Source organism: Grammomys surdaster, unplaced genomic scaffold, assembly GCF_004785775.1.
Source record: "Grammomys surdaster isolate TR1022 unplaced genomic scaffold, NIH_TR_1.0 207, whole genome shotgun sequence".
NCBI classification, from domain to species: Eukaryota; Metazoa; Chordata; class Mammalia; order Rodentia; family Muridae; genus Grammomys; species Grammomys surdaster.
The window spans coordinates 686,785-702,713 of record NW_021604652.1 but is presented as its reverse complement, the minus strand read 5'-3'; positions in this window follow the sequence as shown (position 1 = coordinate 702,713).

Genomic DNA, 15,929 nt, shown 5'->3' with positions numbered 1-15,929 from the left:
TTTTAAATTTTTGAGGGAAACATACAGCTCATAAACTAGCCCTGTTACCATTTTTTACACCTAATTGCTCAATAAACACACATGTGACATAGTTCTTTTCACTTAGGGGTACCATAAAGAAAATTACCAAGGCAATGAGAATACAATGAACCAAAAAGTACTGGGCAATTTGTATATGCACTGTGTGTATTATTTCATATAATCTCCAGCCATTATGAGGTAAGTTCTAATATTATTTTCATTTCTTAGATAAAGAAACTAGGGCTCCAAAAGATTAAATCATTTTCCCAGGGTATTCAGGCAAGTGAAAATGTTAGAGCACAGTTGTGGGAGACTCCAGAGCCTGTTTTCTTAACCTATCCACAAGACTACTCCTGCATAATTAGCTCCAGGTATGTTGAAGGAATGTCTTCAAAGGACAAAGTATGCTATGGGCTATAGAAATACTAGTACTATTCTAGAATAGAATTACCTGATTTGTAGGTCAACAAGGGTACTATTCGAGGTATAAGGAAAGAAGTACATTTATTTTTTGTTTTATTAGCATATATTTGTTGTACATAGCATTATGATGGGTTTAGTAAGGACAATTTCAAGTATATAAAGTACTCTAATTATATCCATTTCTGAACAATCTCTTTTCTTTGCCCTCTTCTCTTCCTCCTGCCAGTAGTCTCCTTTATGCCTTTATGTTATAGATATGGCCTTATGTGTCTATATATGATATAGGATACATGAATGAAAGGAAACATGCAACATTTGTCTGGCTCATTTCACTTAACATGATGATCTCAAGTGTAGTCCATTTCTAGCAAACAAAATAATTCTATTATTCATGGGTGGATAAAGCTCTATTATTCATATGTACCATATTCTCTTTATCTACTTATCTATCAACAGACTCTGAAGCTGACCCTGTAACTTAGCTATTGTGACTAGTGCCTCATAAACATGAATGGCAAGTATCTCTGTGATTTGTTGACTTAGAATCTTCTGAGTATATAGGCAGTGGTGGTACGGATGTTACTTTAAATTTTAATTGTCTTAAAGCATTTAAAATTAATTTTGTACTATAGTGAAAGAAGCAGTATATTTTACTGGATGGAATATAAAATAGCTCTAGTTGTCATTGATCTCTCCCGAAATAGAGACAAAAATCAAAACTAACCAAACAAAACACAGAAGAGTTGAGAGAACCATGAAAGAAAGGAACCAGTGTCATAGATGAATCAGTGTGCAGCCTGTCCAAACTCTGAGTTTTCCTGTCATGTGAGGAAAAAATCCTCAGCATTATTTTATGTCCATTTAAGTTGACTCTGACATCATTTGCAATCAAAACATCCTTTGTGGGAACTACTTTCCTAAACCACTGAGCACAATGTTCACTATGCCCATGCACACATAAGAACCTAGTTTCAGTGTCAACTATCCACAGAAGACTGATATGAACTACATAACACAATTTATTTCTCCATTCAATGAATATACATAGGCCATTATACACAATTTTACCATATATGGTGAGTTATTTATTTATAGTTACTTCTTTAACTATGCTATTTCCCACTGTATAGTGAATCTGTAGTGCCTTACAATGTGTCAGAAGACCCTCCAAAAACTGAAGACAAATGTTAATCATTCAGTTCCCCTGCCACTGGTGAGCAAAATGAAGCCAACAACCCCTATTCTTACTACAATTTCTGGTGGCCTGAGGGATTGAACTTTCAGCTCTAGGTGCATGTGGAATACCTATGGATGGCAAAGTTCAACCAACTAGACCACATCTAACACTCCACATCAAACGTGACAGAAGTCAGTGAAGAAACTGCTGGCAGGAATCATGGCCTCAGTGAAACCGGCATACAGATGGTAAAAGTAGCATGATGACTACCACAAATGTGGCCACCTAATTACAATCAGAGTACCCCAAAGACATTTCCAGGACGGCCCCCAAAACATACCAATCCAATCCTCTCTTCTGTCCTAGCTCCAAGAATGTAATTGTATCATAGAGTGAGACCTGTTTTGATAGCTGAAACCTCTGGCCATTTTTACACTCTGATGCCTCTCTGGGCAGTAGTTCCTTCCTTCTAAACACCACATGGCTGTACAGATTCTTCCGCTACCACTTATTTTATTGACTTGTGACTATCTATGGATATCTGTCTTGGCAGATTTTGAGTTTCTTTGTGTTGCGGGGGGAGGTGTTGAGACAGGGTTTCTCTGTATGACCCTGGCTGTCCTGAAACTTACTCTAGACCAGGCTGGCCTCGAACTCAGAAATCCACCTGCCTCTGCCTCCCAAGTGTTGGGATTAAAGGTGTGCGCCACCACTGACCAGCTAGAGTTTCTTAAGGACAAGAATTGTGTCTTCTCATCTTCTGTATTCCACTGATCTAGCAGAAACTTCAAATAGCAGCTGCTCAGAAAAGTGATTTGCATTTTTCTAGTAGGTATGTAGTTTTGCTTTCATTTCCTGGGTGTTGGAAAGTATTTTTAGCCTATTAAAAACTTTAGAAAAAGTTTAAGTATATGATAACATAATGTTCAAATATGGATCCAAGGTAAAATTATAGTTATCAAAATATGGAATATAGAATTCTCTTTAGGTGAAAATTTGTTTATTAATATTGTGGAACAATCTTATTAACACAATGTTTTTGTTTTTGTTAGTGCAAATTTATAAATGTTGCAGTTTTCTCTTTGGCTAATTCCCAAATAGTTGAGACAGGACTATTTTATTTATTTAACAGCTTTAAAGTACAACAATTGAGCAATATTAATCTATTTTAATCCTCTATGTCTAATCTGGCTACTTCCCAGCCCAAATCCCCAAGATACTTGGCTTTCACTGCTCCAGCCGTTTTCTTATGATGTCTCCTAGACCCTCTCTTCTCATGGTTGAATCCCCACTTCTCTTTCTCCGGCCCCTTCCCCTGGTTGGGAAGAAGTCTAGCCCTACTCTCCCCTGCTCAGTCATTGGATGGTCAGCTTCTTTACTGACCAATCAGGGAATAATTGGGCAGTAATATTTACAGAATATTGACTCAGGAGATTCTCAGAATAAAGATTGTAATGGGAGCCCAGAAATCAGCATTTTAATAATACAAGGATAATCTTGACATAGTGCATAATAACATTATATAAACAGTTTTTGTGTGTGAACATTTGTGTGCATGTGTGTGTATAAGTATGTATGCATAGGTATGCAGAGACCAGAGGTCAAGGTTAGGTGTCTTCCTCAATCACTCCTTACCTTAGTTTTGGGACAGGGTCTCTCACTGAAGTAAGAACTCACTGATTCAACTAATCTGTCTTCTGCCTAGAGATCCAACCTCCTGCCTCTGCCTTTCCAGCTGGGGTCACAGGTGTGCACACCACACCCTACCTTTACATGGGTGTTGGGGATCCTAATTCTAGTCCCCATACTTGTGTATAAGTACTTCAGTGACTGAGCTATCTCTGTAACCCTCAGTGCATTTTCCAAGCCACTGCAGCTGCTAATGCTTTTACTTCAAAGAACAGATTGCTTAAACTTTCATGAAAACTAAATGCCTAATCATGGACACTAAAGGAAAACATTTTCAAGACCCATATTTTTAATTTTAAAAGAATTTAGCACATATATTTGTTCAATACAGTACAACATCTACTTCTTTAAATCTGACTGAGAGAATGATGTTTGTGGTGAATATTTGCTGAATAATATCAATGCGTTGGTTGTGCAATTGCAAAATTCAAAACAATCTTCAGAATTAGCAGTTCTCAAAATGTGATCCTGGGGTCACTGAGATCATTTTAGAAAATTTACAAGTTCATCCTATTTCCATAAGAATGCTGCAATGTTGTGGGGTTTTGCTAAGCTGAGCATACACTGATGCTGCAGGGGCAGTGGTGGTAAAACCATGGGGCCTTTCCTTGAGTCCAGATGAAGAACCAAAATGCATTAGTAAGTACCTAAGGAACATCTAATCTTGTAGAAAGGTTGAGATAATTTATGATGTAATTGAAGTACTTTTTAAAAATCATATTTTTTGCCTTGACCTACATGGAGATTTCTTCAGAGTGCTTCAGCATGCCATTGTACATAAAGATGCTTCCTATATCCACTCACCTGGGTGGATTGCTGTTCTTGTTGCTATAAGACCATTCTCTTTTCTCCATTAAACAGTCCACAGACTTTATCCTGCAGTGCTCAAGGTTGGCAAATAGTCCTAGAACCTGTACTACAACAGCATTCTTCCAGAAAAGATGCCTTCCTCATTCAGCCACTCTTCAGATGATATTAATACCAATTTATGTTTCTAGGGCACCTGCAGGCTGGATAGTGAGAGACTTCATCTAGGGACAAAGGTGATGAGGGGAAGAAAGTCACCTCTGAATGCCAAACTAAAACCTGCCAAATTCTACTAGTCATTGTCACTTCTTCACAGTCACGTCTTTGCTCTGCCTGGTCTAAAGGTCATAAATGGCTTTGGTCTATTTCTTCTCAGGGTCAGGAGCTAATTATCCTTCAAACACAGTACACAGCTCAAATTCCACCCATACTGCAGCCTCCCCACTGAACCTAGGAGTTGTTTCCTTCTCTTTCACGTTCCCTCAAAGAACTTAAGTCCTGGGTCTTCCTGATTTCCATTATCTTCCTCAGTTACAGTTTCTAATGTACCCTCTCCCCCTGCACACTCATCTCTTGCCTCTAATACCACAGTTGCATATAAAGTAGCCTCCCTGAGAGCAGTCTTTCTTTCTATCCTACAGGTTTCATTATGCTATTGCCAAAGGCAGCTTTCTAAAATGCAGAGCACTGCTCTGATTAAAAGCTTCTTTGTAGAAGGCTGCAAACTTAGTAACACAATCAACCACAGCAACCCGATGAACTCAACAGATCAGAGTCATGGGCCAGGAAGAGATGGAAGAGTAGTATGTTTAGAAACGTAGATTCCCAACAAGATTTGGTTTCCTGAAAATCTGTAATTTGAAAAGCTTCACAGATCAGCCAAGGATGGCAAGTATGTTTCACCTCATGAATCAATTCAACTTGGCTGGAAGTCGCTGTTTGGAGTACTGTGGTGTGCTGTGGTGAAGATTGGAAGTCCTACCCAGGCTAAGTGGGAAAGAACACCATGTCTGATTAACAATTGCTGCCAAGGGCAGGGTAGTAACTAAGAGCGCTGATCGTACCAGGCATTCACCATACCTACCCTAGAGAAAGAACAACACCTTTGTGCACTGTTTCATTTGTCATCTGGAAGAACACCCCCGACTCACACTCCCAGCCCTGGAGTCCCTAGAAAACTCTGAGTCATCCACCAAGTTCAATCCAGTGTCTTCTAGTCTGGGAAGCTTTGGCTGACTTTCCACATCATTCCTTCTCATCTGGCCTCTCATAACAATTTGTTCATAAGCAGAACGCACTATGTTTGCCATTTCAAACCTCTTTTTTAATAAGGGTAATAGGAATAAATAAAAATGTTTGAGACAGAGTGTCTCTTTGTAATCCAGACTAGCTTTCTGCTCATAATTCTGTCTCAGCCTTGTAGGTACTCAAGTTACAGGTGTGTCCCACCATGCCTGGCCAATAAACACATTAAAAATAGTAACTTATATTACAAATCTTTGTGTATTACTATCCTATGTAACAATGGTGTAGCAGAATCAAATGTACTCTGCTCTTATTTTATACTAAGCCCTCAACCCAGTGCCTGGGATCCTCAGCAAGCATAGACTAAACTGACAGCAGACCCCATGTACGGGTATCAGTGGAGGAGGACCCAAGGTGACTGTCATTATGTCCAAAACATCTTTCCTATGGAGGTAGGGAATCAGGGCCAGAGGTGTAAGTGACCACTTGTGAATGAAGGAACACACAGCATCAGCAAAAATACTGCCTGAAATATATGCAAAGGCCTGTTCTTTCCTCTGTAAGGCATTCTGCTTTAGCTTCAATGTCTGCCCACTATTCTTAACATGTCTATACTTCATAATTTGGTACCCCTTTGTCTCAGGAATGTGAGTCTTGCCTCCACTACTCTACTAGACTATTCCTTGTTTTTTAAAAAAGAATGTGTATTTCTGTGTGTGTAACACGTGGCTTCATACAAATGTTATAACGTTCTTGTGGAAGTCAGAGAACAACTTTGTAAGAATGAGTTCTCTTCTTCCACTGTGCAGGTTCCAGGGATTGAATGTAAGTCATCATGCTTGGTGGTAGGTACCTTTACCCTCTGAGACATTTTGCCAGCCCCATAGAGCACCCTTAAAGAACCAGAAATAAAATCTTAAAGTACCCCAAGTATGTAGACCCCCCCAAATATACTCACTATATACAATGAAAAATAGGCTATGAATTTGAAGGAGAACAAGAAGGGTATAAGGGAGAAAGGGGGAAGGGGAAATTATGTCATTATATTATAATCTTAAAAAATAAAACAAACAACTCTAAATGGTGTTATTTATAGTATAACAGATCAAGTGGTTATGAAATACTTGCTTCAGGAAGGCATGAGCAAAGATGCTTACATCTCAGAAGGGGGAATAAAATAGTCAGAAGAGGCAGTTCAAGGGAGAGAACTGGGTGGAAGAGGGGATGGGGAGGGCATGGGGGAGGTTCAGGATCAAGTGTGGACAAGGACAGAAGGTATGACCCTATGACCATGATAATAAATGGAAATTTGACTGACAGGGGTGAGGAGGTAGGGGGCATCTCCAGGAAGAGACAGAGACCTAGGATAAGGAAGGTGCTCAAAAATCAATGGGGTGACCTCAGCTGTGACTCACAGCATTGGGGATATGGAACTTGAAGAGGTCACCTTCTGTAGCCAGGCAAGAACCCCAATGGAGCAATAGGGACACCAACCCACCCACAAAACTTTCAACCCAAAATTTATCCTGTCTACAAGAAGTGCAGGGATGAGGGGTAGAACAGAGACTGAGGGAATGGCCAACCAATAACCTGCCCAACTTGAGGCCCATCCCATGGGTAAGCACCAATCCGTGACACTATTAATAATACTGTTATGCTTGCAGACAGGAGTCTAGCATGGCTGTTCTCTGAGAGGTTCCACCCAGCAGCTGAGTCAGACAGATGCAGACACCCACAGCCAAACAATGGATGGAGCTTAGGGATTCTATGGAAGAATAGGAGAAAGGATTGTAGTCCCTACGGGGATAGGAACTCCACAGGAAGATCAACAGAGTCAACTAACCTGTACCCTGGGGACTCTCAGAGACTGAACCACCAACCAAAGAACACGCACAGGCTGGACCTAGGCTTCCCTGCACATATTATTTTGTCTACTGTGCAGCAAACACTCTTCTGGAATCTGGGACTGTAGCACTGAATAAAACAAGATCCCAATTCTCTAACTCCTGGCATTCCAATTAGGAGATTGATTATAATCAAAGTTACACTGTGTCACTGAGTGCAATGGAAAAGAACACATGCAATCAAGAAAGGCCATCTTACAAAGTAACATTTTATTAAAGACATAAAAGAAGTAAGAGAGCCAGCAGTGTACATGTCAGAGGGACAATAATTCCAGGATGATAAACAAAAAGTAAAAAGTCCTGTGAAAGGATAAGCTAGACGTGCTCAGAGGCTGCTGTGCCTGGAGCAGAGTAAGAGCACAGTAAAACAGGAGGCAGAGGCAGCAGGGAGAACAAAACCCTTGTAGAACATAATAAAACTGGATTTTACTCAGGGTGAGTCAGAGGACTGCTGCAAGGCTGCTCACAGGAAGTGATACGGCATAACCTGTATCTTGAAAGCAATACTAGGCCCTGTCTTGAGACTATTTTGTAAAAAAGGCAAGCAGGAATTAGAACAAGAAAACCAGTTAGAAGGCTATGTTAAAAGTGTGCTAGCTGTCTGGATACGGTGCCACGTGTCTTTAATCCCACCACTTGGGAGGCAGAGGCAGGTGGATCTTTGTGAGTTTGAGTCCAGCCTGGTCTATATACAGAGTGAGCTCTGCTACATTAAGGGTTATATAGAGATCTTGTCTCAAAACAAAACAAAAATGGGGTGGGGGATAGTTGATTGAAAAACCACAGATAGCTATACATGAATCAATGAGAGACTCAATGATGGTGTGACTAGAGATGGAAGAGAGTTCAAGTACTGTGATGTTGGGCAGGACCAAGTGTGTGAATTTATCTGTGATACATAGACAGACAAAGACTCCAGCTGGTTTTAAAAGGTGAAGAGGGAAGATCTATATTGGGGATAAGATGAGGGTGATAGGATCCAGAAGAGAAGATCCAGTTACTACCCAAATTCATAGCCTACACCTAAGTGTCCTAACTCTCTGCCATGTGCCCTTCCTGCTATAATTCAGATGGCTTGTTTTCATCTAGACTTAGTCATTTACATTTCTCAGGTGGTCAGCTCTCACATATTTGGATCCCATATGTGCCCACTGCTCAGAGACATCAGTTAGATTTCCCCATCACTTTTCAAGGACTATTTCCATATCAGAAAGCCTGGTCTGAATGGGCTAAGTTTTGTTTATCTTTGCTATGATGTACAAATAGGATATGAGTCTTATTTTGCTAGGCTCAAAATCATGTTTTTTCTCTATCACTCCTTTATCCTTTGTCTTCTTAGTATTTCTTTATTTTCATTTTTTTTTGGATATTTTATTTATTTACATTTCAGATGTCATCCCCTTTCCCCATTCCCCTCCCGTGAACCCTCTATCCCATCCCCCCTCCTCCTTTTTGCTTTTATACCATTTTAATTACATGCAAGTATTAAGGTCAGTTCTAGGTTGAGGAACTAGCAATACAATAGATGCAAATAGTCAAGGAAAAAGCAAGACAACAAACACAAATAATCAAAGAACATGCATGACAATAAAAGTCCTGTGATCACTCCCATGATCACTGTTTCCTACTCTGCTGAGATTTGATGCTGCAGATACTGCTGATAAAATTATCCATGGCTTGAGGTCAGTATTTCCTTTTTGGTCAAGCTTCAAGAATGGCATATATAGCTTGATCATGCTAACCCTTTTTGTCCTTGTATTTCTTGCTCCATCATGTCTGTCACACCCTCCAGACACAAGGTAAGCACTATGCTGGTAAGTAGTGGTATTTTGGTTACTGCCCTATCTTCAGTTCCTCCAATGGTGCTCTTCAGATGTCAGTCACCCAGTAAACATTGAACTGACTGGTGCCAATACTATTGAGAACACAAGTTCCCGTTTTGTTCTGTCACTTGCAGCATGTAGCTTCTCATTCATGGTCCTAGTTGGGTACAGGGAAAAGAATGAGAAAGTGACAAAACATATCCCCCAAATTATACCAATCCCTTAGGCAAATTTCAGTAAAACTATCATATATAGCTTCCAGAGAGGCTTGGGAATACTCTTGAGCTACATAGCCTTGTGTCTAGCTTAAACTGTTCTTTAGTGCAGAAGAGGAGAAGTGATATTAAACAATCAATAGGCTAGAGTTCACAAAGCAAATAACTTTAGTATCTATGAACATTTTATAAGCCTAATTGTTCTATTACCTAACCCTTAATACACCCATAAATGTCTGAGACAGCTACTCTCCTCAGAAAAATATCATAAGCTCAGTAACATTATATCCTGCTATTTATGACATGATTTTAGTAATTGGGGAATCTGTAAGTTTCTCATTCTGTATTACCTGGCTCAAGCAACATGGCAACTTTAAAAACCTGATTTGTTGTCTAGTATTTGTTGTCTAGTATCTATGATTTGTTGGATAGTAAAGATCTAAGTTTCATATTCAGTAGGACACAAAAAGGTAGCCTAGAAATTGTTGCAGTGTGGTATGCAGCCTAGAAGTGTTATTAAAACAACAGTGAACCCCATTCTAGGATGCTGTCATTAGTACAGCCCCAAACTATTCTTTTCAGCTGACTCCCCCCCCCGCAAAAAAAACAGGGTTTGGATTTGCTATTTCTATACACTAGCTTTTCTCTTTATTGGCCCTACTTAAAAACTTCCATCCCAGCTACTGAAGAAAAGTATATCCTAGTCTGAGGACTCCAGTTACTCAGGAAAGAATTCAAAAATTGACAAATGGAATCTCATGAAATTAAAAGTGTAGGAATAATCACTTAGATACTGTGTGGAAGCATCACCTGTCAATAAAAATCTGATGACAGATAAATGAGGCAAGATTAGAAGGTGGGACATCTGGCAGAGAGGACCTCTGGAATAGAAAGAAATAGGAAGGATTTGCCACCTGGACTTGGAAGAAGTTGGACATATGAAACTGAGGAGAGATAACCAGTCACATGGCAGACATAGAATAGTATAAATGGGTTAATTAAGTTTTGGGGAACCCAACTAGGTTAAGGTCTAGGCATTTATTGATAAATAATAAGCCTCCAAGTCATCATTCAGGAACTGGGGCACAGGTTAAAAGGCCAAGTGGTTACATAAAAGCTTTTCTGCACAGCACCGGAAACAATCAAATGAAGAGACAGCCTCCAGAATGGAAGAAAGTCTTTACCAGCTACACATATGACAGGAAGCATAACTAAAATATTGTTAAAATGGCTATTCTTGGTTGTCAACTTGACTATTAAATAAACCCATATGGCTGGATACACCTGTGAGGCTTTTTGCTTAATTAAATCATTTGAACTACAACAATCCACTTTTAATCCAGATCCCAAAGTCAGAAGATCCACCTTTAATCTGGGCCCCACTTTCTTTTTTTTTGTTGTTGTTGTTGTCATTTTTTTTATTGGATGTTTTATTTACATTTCATATGTTTTCCCCTTACCCCATCCCCCACCCACCCGGGAACCCCCTATCCCCTTACCCCTCCTCCTTCTTCTCTGTGGGTGTAACCCCTACCTACCCCCCCACTCCCACTTCCCCACCCTCAAAATTCCCACCCCCTGGGGCGTCCAGCCTTCATGAGGTCAAGGATCTCATCTTCCACCTATGCCCAGCAGGTGGGCCCCACTTTCTAATAGCAGACTATATAAAGGACATGGAAGAAGGAAGCTTGTTTGGTTTTTTGTTTGTTTGTTTGTTTGTTTGTTTGTTTTGTTTTTGCCTGCTTGCTCTCACTCTTGCTGGCAAGTTTATTTCTTCACTGGTATTAGAGTCCACTTCTTTGGGATTCTGATATATACTGAAGCCCAGCTGAGACATACAGATGTGAGGATTGAACAACTAACTACTGGATTCTTAGATCTTCAATTGTTGGACTAGCTGGGCCACAGCCTCTAAGCAATTGTGTGTGTGTGTGTGTGTGTGTGTGTGTGTGTGTGTGTGTGTTCATTCAGTCAGTTCTAGTTCTGTCTAGTTCTGTTCCTTTAAGGAACCCTAATACAAGTACACAAAAAAATAAAAATTTCAACAAGAAATAAAAAAAAAACCAATCAATAGAGATGACCAATAAAAATATAAAAAAGTTGACCTCACTAGCCATAAAAGTTAAATAAATAAAATAAATAAAAATTTAAACAATATTGAAATTTAATATTACCCCAGTCAGAATAGCAATCATTAGGAAAATAACAAGAAATGGTCACAAAATGTGGATATAAGGGAACTTTTATACACTGCTGATAGGAATATAAACTAGTCTATCCACTATGAAAATCAGTATAGTGCTTCTTCAAAGCACTAATAATAGACTTACTATATGGCCATGCTATACCACTCCTGCATACTTACCCAAAGGCTCCATGTCAAATGTCACAGAGATGCCTGCACATCAATGTTTATCAAAGCACTGTTCACAATAGCTAAGTTATAAATACAGCATAGTTACCCAATACCAGAAGAATTGATGGAGAAAATGTGGTAAACAATGGAATTTCTTAGACACAAAGAACGATGTTATGATGCTTACAGAAAAAAAATGGATGCACATGTAAATAATCATTTTAAGCAAATTAAGCTAGTCTCAGAATGAACAACATTGTATATTTTTTTCTCATTTTTGGTCTCTATATTTTCTATAGATATATAAAATCATGTATGTCTGTATGGCACAGAAGTAGTAGCAAAACTGTCTAGGGGAACAAAGGATGACAATGGGAAAGGAGAACATGAAGAAAGGCAAGGGTAGAGAATATTGAGGAATGTGTTCAGTCTACAGTGTAAACTCGTGTACATGCCCTATGCAACACAGTACCATGTACAACAAGTACAATTAAAATGTTTTCAAATTGTTCTATTCTCGAAGTTCCTAAAAACCTATCAACTTGGTCATTTATAAAATCATTTTTTAAAAAGTATACAAAATTTGTTCTTGTATACCTCATAACATGGAGAATAAACATCCTATTTTTAGGTATCTATGGTCTGTGTCAATGCAACATAACAGGTCTATTTTGTAGCTGTTTAATTTACATTAAAATCCCAGTTCTACCATCAAGAGGATGAAGTGACTTTGTCTCTCTCGTCTTCTGTTTCCAAATCCATAAGGACAATAATATTTTCTACTGGCATGTAGTTGATATATAAGATAAGCCTAATGAAGGAATAAATGAATGAAACAGATTGCTAGGACTCCTCCTCTGAGATTAAGGTCCTATGCTAGATGTTATAGCACATGATGTAATTCCAGAAACTGAGCATAATGAGTTAGAGCCTAGCCTTAGCCAGTCTGGGCTGCATAACAAGACCCTATAAAATATATTTCTATATCTGCATCACTAGATACAGTGATCCTGTAATAATGCTCTAAAGTTTCACTCACATGGTAACCATAAACTATTAATATGACTATGCTTGTATTCAAACATGTTACTCTCGAATAGCAAGATCACTGGGCTGCAAGGTAAATGATCCAGGTCACATCACCTATTTTTCTATCTGTCCATCCATTCAACTAATCAAGAAATATCTGTAAACATCCATTATGTGCCACGTTCTGTGTGGTAGGTGTTGGCTTAGTTGTTGATCTTAAGGAACTAGGAATCTCATGGAAAAGACAAACAAATTATTATAATATGGGTAGTTAACAGCTATATTAACAGGCAAGACTTAAGTGTCATGAAAATTTGGAAGAAATGGGAATATAGCCTTTTTTCCTAACCTAATTTGGGTTAAGAGAGAGGTCAGGGGAACACTTCCCTAAGAGACACTGTTAGAACTGGAGCTAAAAGAAGTTAGACTTTGCCATGTGGAGTTCAGAATGGAGTAGAGAGGTCAAAGTTGAGCACAGCTCGGAAGCAATACAGCAATCTTCAAAGACCACACACTGTTTGGTTATTAAAGAGGGCAAAGTGCAAGGAAAAAGAAGGAAGACACATGCTAGAAAGCTGAGCTGAACGGAGCATATGGAGCTGTGTATGGCAGCTTCAAGAGCCTGCTGGAGAGCCTAAGGAGTTTGAGACTGGAGCATGCCACAGTTGGCTTTACACATGGGACACACTCAGATTCTAGAGTAGAAGATGCACTGCAAGTCTGGGGTTACCACGAGAATGATGGTGGAGAGAAGCGAACTGAGAATGAAGGGATGAGAATCATCCATACTTGACAGTTAATTAACAATCAGTAGAGAGGAGTGAAGCATGCTGTCCAGGTTTTCTCTGTTAGCTGACTAACTAGGGGCACGTGCCCATCACTTTGCTTAGTGATCCCCGGTTTTTGTGTGTCAGATGGCTACAATAACATTTGTTATCTTTCCTACAGAGCTAGGAAGACTCAAGGGAAAAACTGGCTGTGAATACTCTTTCGAAGGGGCTATGAAACAAGGACTTCCCAAGGGTTTACGCTCATGGCAAAGAAAGTTAAGATTATATTGGCACAAGTCCAGGGTGCACATGGACAATATACCCTTGATACCCTCTGCTTCCACCCAGATGGCATCTCTGATCTCAACATCTTGTTTCCCCGTATCTACTAGACAACTTTGCTTCCAGTTGGTTGCCAACATCTCTGGTGCCAGATTTTACAATTTCTCCACCTTCATAACAAGTTATACTGCTTATGCTGTGACTTTCCCCTTGCCTTCTGGCCATGTAAATCCCACATGACAACAGAAAGGAAGAGTTACTGCATCTGGGAAGAGATGGTGTGGTGGTTAGAAATGGCCCCCATAGGCTCATTTTTGAATGTTTGGGCTACTTGTGTATGTTTTTGGTTTTGTTTAATGCCTTGATGTTTCAAAAGTCCATGTCATGCCCAGCCCCCACCCCCTTCTCTCTCTTTTCAGCTTGTGACTTGCTCTTAGCTACAGTACCATGCTGGCCTGCTTATCTGCCTGCCTGCTGCCATGCTCCCCACCGTGACAGTCATAGACTCATTCTCTACAACAGTAAGCAAGCCCCCAGTTACATGCTTTCTTTTCTGTGTTGACTTAGTCGTGGAGTCTCTTTATAGCAGTAGAAAAGTAGCTAAGACAGATGGTAATATAGTCCAGCAGTTTTTTCATTTCTTTTAGCACATTCAGCAAGTCCCTTATCTTGTTCTTACATCACAGATGTGAACAACATATGAAGAACTCCATTATAAATGGAAAAAGTTAAGACACAAGGAAGTAATGACTGACTTACCTAAGTGCACAGTGTACAGTAGTAGCAGATTCAGAACTAAACCCAGCTCTTCTGTTCCCACTCCCTGCCTACCAGCTAATGGAACGTGCTTCTTCATCAGAAGATGACCTCTTCCTGTTGGAAGCCTGTCAATGAAAGAAATGCAACCAGCTGCAAGCAAGGATCCACCCAATAGCAGCTGGTTCTATGAACAGGTCTCTCCCACCCCCACCCCCACCCCAACCCCAGAGGCTCAATTCTAGGCCTGAAAAATGCAAACATCAGCCAGGCTGTGGGGGTGCAGTACAGAATCTGGTCCCCTCCCCCTCCTCTTCCCTTCTAGATCCCCAGAGCTTGAGCCTTGGAAAAGCCACACGTTTCAGGGAGGAGGCCTCCCCGTGACAGCTGCAAGCAGGTTATTCCAGAGAACGTTGAGATGGCAGGAATATTTTCCAGTTGAAATCAACCCAATTCCCTTTGCGTTTGAGTCTCAGGAACATTCATGATGAAAATCTAGACAGCATGACATTGTATGAACTCTGAAAGGCGGGCTGATGCTACTTTGCCTGGTGTTGCCTTTGGCTCACGCTGAAGACATAGTCAGAGTCCTGGAAAGGTTTGGCTAAAGCAGCTTCAGCCGAAGACCCTGTGCCATCCATATTTTAAAGGGTGTAGTGCTGACCCGGTCTCAGAGAAAATGATTGGCTTTTTGTACTTTTGTCCAAGGAAGATCTGGGGCTGTAGGTATTACCACTTGGGGTAGCACAAGAGGAAGTGATTGGCTGCATCTTTGCTCTAGCTACCTAAAGTAAGAGAAAAGGATAACCAAAAGAAAGCCCAAGAAGCTGAGGATAGTGATGCTGGTATCAGCCATGGCCAAGGGATTTCCCACCAAGATTGGGGCTAGGGGACAGCATCATATTAAAGGAGCAACTCTGGACCAGAAGTGAAATCTGGACTCCTGATTTTCTCCTTCCATACTCCAGCTTGGGCCCTCTCTAAAATACGAGATTCTCAGTATGCTCATAAAGCAGCCACCCTTGGAGAAGGAAAGTTGGAGATGGTCAGTAGTTAAAAGCAGTTTGCAGTTCCCTCATGGGTGGGGGGAGGGGCTAGCTCACAACTGCCTGTAACTCCAGCTTCGAAGACACTGACACCCTCTTCCGGCCTCTGCCTGCACCTGTGCTTGTGTGTGTGTGCACAGACACAGTCCGAATGTTCCCTTAAAAAAGTTAAATGACCAGGCTTACAACAGCTGCATGAGTGATAGCACTGGACTGTTACCCAGAAACCAGTAGAAGCGAGCTGTGCCACTCACTAGATATCTGAAAATTTCCTTCCCTACACTGGCCTTCACTTTCCTCACATTAATCTACAAAGATAATAAACTCTGCCCACTTCATAAAGCATATCAGCTGCTTTATTTATTTATTTATTTATTTATTGCTGT